This window comes from Chrysochloris asiatica, unplaced genomic scaffold (genome assembly GCF_000296735.1).
Source record: "Chrysochloris asiatica unplaced genomic scaffold, ChrAsi1.0 scaffold00003, whole genome shotgun sequence".
In the NCBI taxonomy this organism is placed as follows: domain Eukaryota; kingdom Metazoa; phylum Chordata; class Mammalia; order Afrosoricida; family Chrysochloridae; genus Chrysochloris; species Chrysochloris asiatica.
The window spans coordinates 40001338-40010158 of record NW_006408521.1 but is presented as its reverse complement, the minus strand read 5'-3'; the positions used below and the strand labels follow the sequence as shown (position 1 = coordinate 40010158).

Here is an 8821-nt window from a genome sequence, read left to right as displayed (position 1 = left end):
GTGCACTTTGGACTTGTATCAGAGCTAAAGCTATTTTTTATAAAAATGCTTGGCATTATTTTGTTCTAACTTTATATTTAAAAGACATTGGTAAATTTGTTCCCTGAAGGTTTGAAAGTACTTGCAAGGAAAATAATCCTTTGACAAATTTCTCAATATTCAACTTTAGACACTAGTCTATTTTAGTCTCCACCTCTGTTAGAGTTTGGGTCATTTACATCTTTCCCGATTTTGGGGTGAAATGGACATTTGGCTATTTGGTAAGGTCAGTGTCTTTGCCCCCATACAGCCACCTTTGTCCAATAGTGTTCCTATTGTCTGTGGAAATGACTTTTCACGTTTCTCCTACCATCTGCTGGAATCTCCAGGTTAAAGAATTATTCCTCTACAATATCACAATTAAACCACATGGCTGTGAAGAAGTTGGATTAAAAAAAAAAAAAGCTAAAGGTCTGCTGAGGTGCGCCATTGAGTCGTGCCTTTATTTCTCCCATTGTTGTTTGTACAGCAGACAAAGAGGAATTAATGGTGTATCACCTGCCTCCCCCACTCCCGCCCCCCGCCGGCTTTGCCTTTTCTCTCTCCATCATTCCTTTAACCCCAAAAATCTTTTCAAGGGCATCCAATCACCTCCACTCACAGAGGAGCTAAACATGGGCAGGTTTCTTTACCAAGTTAAGCTCCACATAGGTGGTTAGGGGTAGAGATCCAGGGTTTGGATCCCCCCAATTGTCTACAGCCAAAATCCATGACCCATCCATTATTCTAACTTGCATATTTCAGACCCGGCCTCTAGTAATCCTGAGAGCTCTATGTCTTCAGTGTCTCCCACAGAATTGGGGACATATGGCAGTAAGTGACGGAGTCAGGTTTCTGTCACTTGAAACTATAAAAGGCCCAAGTAATAAAGCTGCAAATGTGGATGTGGCCAGCCTGACCTGGACTGTAAATCTACTTAATGATCCACTATATTCCCTCCATTGGGTCTGCCTAGCATGGGATTCACATGCAGTAGGAGTTCCTGCTTCCAATAAAAATGCAACCAAGAAACTCTAGTTCCAGGAAAGCCCGTAATCATTAGACTGAGTCTGTCTCAGGGTTCTAACTATAAATCCTCAGGAAAATGAATTTTAAATGTACCACATGATTAAACATTAATAGAAGTGGTCTGTGAATAAAAAGCAAAGAATCGCAAGCGAGGAGGGTTGAATCTTAGCATCCTTCATGGAAGCTATGTTGCCAATCCTGGCTAATTAGGTTATTTCTTTGGATTTTAATTTCCACAGCTGGTACATAATCCACTGAGTTTACACAGTGTGAAATGTAGGTGATTCCTTGAGGATTAAGAAGTGCCAGATTCAAATAAAAGTGAAGAAAAGAAAACTTTTCCAGAGGAAAACAGGTCCCGATCCTCATATTCCCTTGATGGCAGCTAGAACAACGCAATGAGAGATAGTGTATTCCATTTTACAGTGAGGAATCTGACCTGGGGCAGGTCCCATCACCAAGTTAGACTATCTGAAGGAGCACAGTTGATATCTTAAAAACAACTCCTGAGTTCCACGGTGCAAGAAAAATGAAAACCTCTGGAAACACCCCCATCCCTTCGTTTACTGATTTGGGTTAATCTAGAAAAATCATTTTCACCAATGTGGAAAACCAGTGCAGAGGGAATCTGGAGATCTTTTCTAGGTGTTTTGCTCTGCTGTGTAGGTATTTTCATGTTTAGAGTTCTCCATCTTCTCTGTGGGAGGGAAAATTAGTCATCCTGAGCTGTACTGTACTTTTTGCAGTTCTCATATTGCTGACATCGCTGAACACTGTCATTTCCTTTAATGATATTATTCATAAGAACAGCAATTGCTTCCAAAATGGCAAAAAGTCCTGTTTTCTCTGACTCGCTATCAGCTGTGGTACTGAGATGTCCCCACCTCCAAACAGGGGAAGGAGATGCTTCTCCACCTAATTCAGAGTCACTTTGAAGACGTTTGATACCACAGGCTCACTGTGAAATAAAAATGTCCAAATGAATCATATGACAACGCTGTTTATTGGATTTACTCATTAAAACCTATCCAATGCGTTTTTAAATTAACTCTTTCTACTCTTTCCTCTCTTTGAGTACTTTTTTTTTTCTTGCAACTACAACAGAGCTTCACCCATCAACTGACATGCTAGAAATTAATTATGCAGTGAAAATTTCTGCTGTATCAGGGGTTTTTATGATCCTGAAAAGTACATGTTGTCTATACCTATATAAAAGGAAAATATTAGATGATGAGCTCAGCTTTATTTCCCCAATATCTGCAATAGAAAGAAAAAAAAAAAATTTTTTTTTTTTTAATGCAGTTTTCTTGGAAAGACAATTCAATACCAGGGGCTAACACTGTACTCCCTTTGCCCAGAATGACTAAGGCAACCTTGGTGAAGAAATCAAGAGAATATTTCTGTTGTTTTTGTAAACAATCTTACTAAACATAGTTCCACTGGTTTGGTGCTGTAGAATAAGCACTGGACTGCAAACCACAAGGTTGACAGTTCAAACCTACCAGCTGCTCTTCAGAAACCCAATATGGGGTCACTATGAGTCGGAACCGACTTGGTAGCACTTAACAAACACAGGTCCTAAGCACTAAGAAAAGTTAAAACGTGAGGCCAGTCATTACTTGTAATATCAGGGGAAACAATATTTTCACCATGTCCCTGCCTCCACCCTACCTACCTTGTCCCGGGCTCTTGTCTTCCCATCTAATGATGAAGAGCCACCAGTGTGCTAAATGCTAGGTCATTGGTCTATGTGACATCTAATCCTCAGAACAGACCTAGTGCAAATTAGAAAATTGAGTACAATGGGCTCAGTTTTTCTTCTTCATATAATCCAGCTTCTTGTATTATTTGCTCAGCACACAGATTAAAAAAAATATGGTGAAAGAATAAAGAATACAGCCCTGGCACATACTTTTCTTGATTTTAAACTATTCCATATCCTTTGATATTTTTTTGTTCAACTGTCTCTTGGTCTATGTACAGATTTCCTCAAGAGCACATTCAACTGTCCTGGAATATCCATTCTTCTCATGCTATCCATAGTTTGTTGTGATCCACACAGTCAAAAACCTTTGCATAGTCAATAAAGCACAAGGAAACATTTTTCTAGTATTCTCTGCTTTCAGTCAAAATTCATCAGACGTTAGTAATAATATTTCTATTCCCACATCCTCATCTAAATTAGACTTGAATTTCTAGCAGTTAGCTGTTGACTTACTACTGTAGTCATTTTTAAATTATCTTCAGCAAAATTTTACTTGCATGTGATATTAATGGTATTGTTCAATGATTTCCATATTCTGTTAGGTAACCTCTCTTTGGAATAGGCACAAATATGGATCTCTTCCAATTGGTTGCCCAGATTATCTGTCTTCCAAATTTCATGGCATAGATGAATGAGTACCTCCAGTGCATCATCAGTTCGTTGAAAGATTTCAAGTTGTAGTCCATCAATTCCTGGAGCCTTGCTCTTTGTCAATGTCTTCAGGGCAACTTGGACTTCTTCCTTCAGTACCATTGGCTCTTGATCATGTGCTACCTCTTGAAATGGTTGAATATCAACCATTTCTTCTTAGTACAGTGACTTTGTGTATATCTTCCATCTTCTTTTGATGCTTTCTGCATCATTCAATATTTACCCATAGAATCCTTCAATTCTTCAAGTCGAGACTTGACATTTTTGTCAATTTTTTCAGCTTGAGAAATGTTAAGGTGTTCTCTCCTTTTGGTTTCCTAATTCCAGGTCTTTGTACATTTCATTATAATACTTGATTTTTGACTTCTTGAACTGCCTTTTGACATTTTCTGTTCAGCTCTCTGACGTCCTCATTTCTTCCATTCATTTTAGTGACGCTGTAGATTAATGCGCCAAACTGCAAAGTCCCTTGAACTGCAAGGTCGGTGGCTCAAGCTTACCAGCTGCTCCTCGGAAACCCTATACAGGGTCGCTATGGGTTGGAACTGACTTAACGGCACTTCAACACTAAAGAGCAAGCTGCAAAGTGTCTTCTGACATCCATTTTAGTCTTTTCTTTCTTTCCTGTCTGGTTGTTGTTGTTGTCATTCCCCTGGCTACAATCTACACTTTCATGATCTGGATAGAATGAGCGCGGGCACGGTGCAGAGCACCATGTCTCTGTAGCACTGGGTGAGGGCATCCGCGGTGGACAGGTCCCGGTACTCCTGGTACATGTTGTGGCTCCCACTTCGGGAGTCGTAGCGAGGCCAAATTCCAGAGTTCTTCACTCGCAGTGGGGATTTCGCCAACACCTGCCCACAGTATACGATCTCCCGGAAGACTTATTCATTTTCTTCAGCTGTGACACAAAGTACCAGAAGCGGGGACTTGGAGACGACATGGTTAGGAGGGAAGATACGCATCCGGTAAAGTGGTGGTGTCTTACACTTGGGGGTGGGCAGGGAGCGCCCCACCGCCTTGTACTCCTGAAGTGTGCCCGCAGCGCAGCCTTCATAGTGATAACTCAGCAATCGCCAGGAGCACAAAAGGATCTTTCCTGTCTTTTTAATGATCTTTTGCTTTCTTCCTGTATGATGCTCGGAATGTCATACCAGAGCTCTTCTAATCTTTCATCATTAGTGTTGAATACATCCAATTTGTTCTTGAGATCATCTCTAAATTCAGGTGGGACGTGTTCAAGATTATATTTTGGCTCTTTTGGACTTACTTTAATTTTCTTCAGCTTCAGCCTGAACTTGCATATGAGCAATTGATCGTCTGTTCCACAATCTGCCCCTGGCCTTGTTTTGGCTGATGATATGGAACTTTTCCACCATCTCTTCCACAGATGTAGTTAATTTGATCCCAGTGTATTCTATCTGGTGAGGTCCATATGTATAATTGCCTTTTATATTGCTTTTTAAAAAGGTGTTTGCAATGAATAAGTCATTGGTCTTGCAAAATTATATCATACAATCTCCAGCTTCATTTCTATTATCAGTGCCATATTTTCCAACTCTTTGTGTCCTACCTTTGCATTCCAATAACCAGTAATTATCAATATATCTTGATTGCATGTTTGATCAATTTCAGACTGAAGACATTGGTAGAATTCTTTAGTTTCATCATTACTTGTTTTAGTTGTTGGTGTGTAAATTTGAATAATGGAATTAACTGGAATAAGGATATTATACTATGGTAGCGTAGTGGTTACGAATTGGACTGCGAACCTTAAGGTCAGCGGTTCGAAACTACCAGCCGCTCCGCGGGAGAAAGATGAGGCTTTCTACTCCCGTAAAGATTTACACCCTTGGAAACCCTGTACAGTGTCGCTATGGGTCGGAACCGACTCGACGGCACTTAACAACAACAACAACTATCACAGACAGTGTTATCCTTCAAAATAGATCTTGTAATGTTCTTTTTGATGATTAATGTTATTGCATTTTTCTTGAATTTGTCATTCCCAGCATAGTAAACCATAAGACTGTCAGATTCAAAATGGCCAAAACAGTCCATTTCAGCTCACTAATGCCTATGATATTAATCTTTATGTGTTCCATTGCATTTCTGACAACTTCCAATTTTCTTAGATTCATACTTCATAGAAATAAGAAATTCTAGAGCCTTGCCCCCCCTTCCCTCAGCATTCCTAATTTTGTATTCTTTCAGTAAACAAGTTCTTCTTGCCTACTTTTACTTAAGAAAGATTCTTACAAAAAGAGTAAATGTCGCAACATTGCCTTTCAGCCTATGTACTGTTTGCTTGGTTTTTCACACCCTTCTTTTTTCTTCACTCTACCACCAAACATTCCCCCTTGGTTCCAGATAAAGTAAGTTTCTGTTAGTAACATAGAAGTCTGTTTCTGACAACTGTTTTTTAATACAAAAACACCTTTTGGTTTTTATTTTTAAAAAGGGGGAGAGGAGTTTCTACTCAATAGGAAGACTTAAGTTGCTGTGTGTGTAGCAAGAACTCCACTGATGTCTGAAGATTACTCCTAAATTTTCAGCATTTCTTGGAAGATGAGCGAGGAGACTCCTCTTCCCACTAGTAAAAATGCAATTTTCTTTGCAAATTGTTGCTTCTAGCTGTCATAGCATTTGACCACAAGGTTGGTTTGAACCGCAAGGTCACTGGTTCAAACTCACCAGTCACTCCTTGCAAACCCTATAGGGTCTCTATGACTCACGGGGACTTAACAACAACAAAGCTGTCATCCAGTCAATTCTGACTCTTGGAGACCCTATATTTTGGGAAATAGAACTCTTGGCAACCTGTTATGTGCAGAGTAGAACAGACCAGCAGGCCTGTCTTTTCAGGTACCTCTAGGAGTCCTGATGTGTCACTGTAGGAAAAGCACTGGACCACAAGGCCGGTTTGAACTGCAAGGTCTGTGGTTCAAATTCACCAGCCATTCCTTGGAAACCCTATACAGGGTCACTATGAGTCAGAACCGACTCAACGGCACTTAACAACAACAACAACAACTAAGTGGTTCGAGTTGCCAACCTTTTGGCTAAGAGTTGATTGCTGAGCCAGTTGCAAAACACACAGACTCTTTTAAAATTACTTGGCTTTTACCACAAAGGAAATAATAACTTTTCTTGAGAACTAATGAATAATGCTCCCTACTCATACTATGCAAGGAGCTCTGGTAGCGTAGTGGTTACGAATCGGGCTGCGAACCTTAAGGTCAGCGGTTCGAAACTACCAGCCGCTCCGCGGGAGAAAGATGAGGCTTTCTACTCCCGTAAAGATTTACACCCTCGGAAACCCTGTACAGGGTCGCTATGGGTCAGAACCGACTCGATGGCACTTAACAACAACAACAACAACAACTCATACTATGCGGAGTCCTGGTGTGGCACTGTGGATTAATGCTGCAGACTGCAAAGCTGTCTGAATTACAAGGTTGGTGATTCAAACTCATCCATTGCTCCTTAGAAACCCTATACAGGGTCGGAACCGATTCGACGGCACTTAACAACAACAACAACTCATACTCTGGCTGTAATTATGAAATGCCAGCATGGTTGAAGGTGCTGAGACAGATTCCAGCAGGACAAAGGAGATGTTTAACTGTGCCAACATGACCCTCCTCTTCACCCTACCATGCCTGTTGTAAGGATCATTCAAAAAGGACAGCTTCTTTCCAGATGTTGCTACAACATCTCAAAAGATTGGGAAGATAAAGACCTAAAAGATGGTTACTGAAAGTTATGGGTTAAAGTATGTACCCCAGAAAGTCATGCTAAATGTCTAACACCTATAACTTTCTTGAGTCCTAAATCTAACATCTTCTGAATGGTGGTTCACAAAAAGACATCATAGACATAGTGGTGCAGACAAGGCAAAGACAGAGCCATGTGAAGCTCATTCAATAACAAAAGAAATGCCAAGGGATGCCTGGGGCTACCCACAAGGAAGGACCCTCCCTTAGAGCCCATTCCTTGATTTGTCCTACAGTCCAACAATATAAGATAATATGAAGGGGCTTCAGAAAGTTCATGGAAAAATGGAGTTAAGAGATAGTGAAATTTTCCACAAACTTTTTGAAACCCTCTTGGGAATTTCTATTCTCTAAAGCCAGTCACTTGTGTTATTTTTCTTATGGCAACACTATGTAACTAAGACATTGATGCTTTGTCCTTCCTATTCTACAACTGTTTACATTTGTTTCCTAACTCCATGCCAAGAATCAGAGACTTGTAAGGAAATATCTAGTTGTTTGTGTGGATGCATTCAATACCTTCCATGAATCTGTGGTAGTCTCAGTGTATTCTTTTAAATGAGAAAAGCAAGATGCTGAATAACATCCTCAAATAAGGCATGACCCCATTTAAATAAGCTCTCACAACCAAATCCCTGTGTCTATTCTAAATGTTTATGTATGATTGCTGGAACATGAGAAAGGTGTAAATCATATTGGTTACCTCCAGAGGTGGGGGCCATGGGGAGTAGAGGTCATTGGAGAGAAATTATCTTTTCCTGATATATTTTTGGACACCTTTTCACTTCTTAGAATAAAGCATGTGATTTTAAAATAATAATCATAAAGAACAGAAAAAAATGAAAAATCACAAAGGTATCTTTTCACCCTTTCTGGCTCTTGAAGCTGTTCCTACAGTGCTTAAAAACTCCTTCTAGCTAGGGTAAGAACAGAAACCTCATAAGATCTCAGAAGTGAAGAAAAGAGCCCCAGGCTTGAAGTCAAAACATCTGAGTATAAGGAAATTTGGAATAAGCAAAATAGATTATTATGTGTCTCCATTGGAAAACTATCATTGTTTACCTCATACCCTTAAGTATTAATTGATTCTAGCTTTTCATTGCCTTTGAGTCGTTTAAACGTCTGGAAACTGCAGATAACAACTGATAGCAATGCAAAATAAGTTTTTTCTATAGAATTGCAATAGAATTCCTTCTGGGAGATAATACCACAACACACACACTCAGGAACACTGAGCTATGATTGTGTATGTTCTATGGATTACCCTCTGAACTGGTCATAACAACTAAACCGTTCACTCATTAAGGGTGAGTTAAATAAAATCTTTAAATCACGTGTTCAGTTTATATCTGAATGAGAGTCAACATGAGTTTAGTTTCTTTTGAAAATTACCCATTACTATAGTATTGTCAGAAGGGACCAGTTGCTGGAGAAGGATATCATGTTTGGTAAGGTGGAGGGTCAGAGAGAAAGAGGAAGACCCCTAGCGAGATGGATTGGCCAAGTGGCAGCATCAATGGACTCAAGCATGGCAACAGTAGTGAGGTTGGCCCAGGATCAGGCAGTGTTTCATTCTGCTGTG

At 40.0% G+C, this 8821-nt stretch overlaps 1 pseudogene; it reads right to left on the bottom strand.

Annotated features, from left to right (window-relative positions):
* Positions 1-1962: 1962 nt before the first annotated feature.
* Positions 1963-7100, bottom strand: LOC102839746 (annotated as a pseudogene).
* Positions 7101-8821: the final 1721 nt, after the last annotated feature.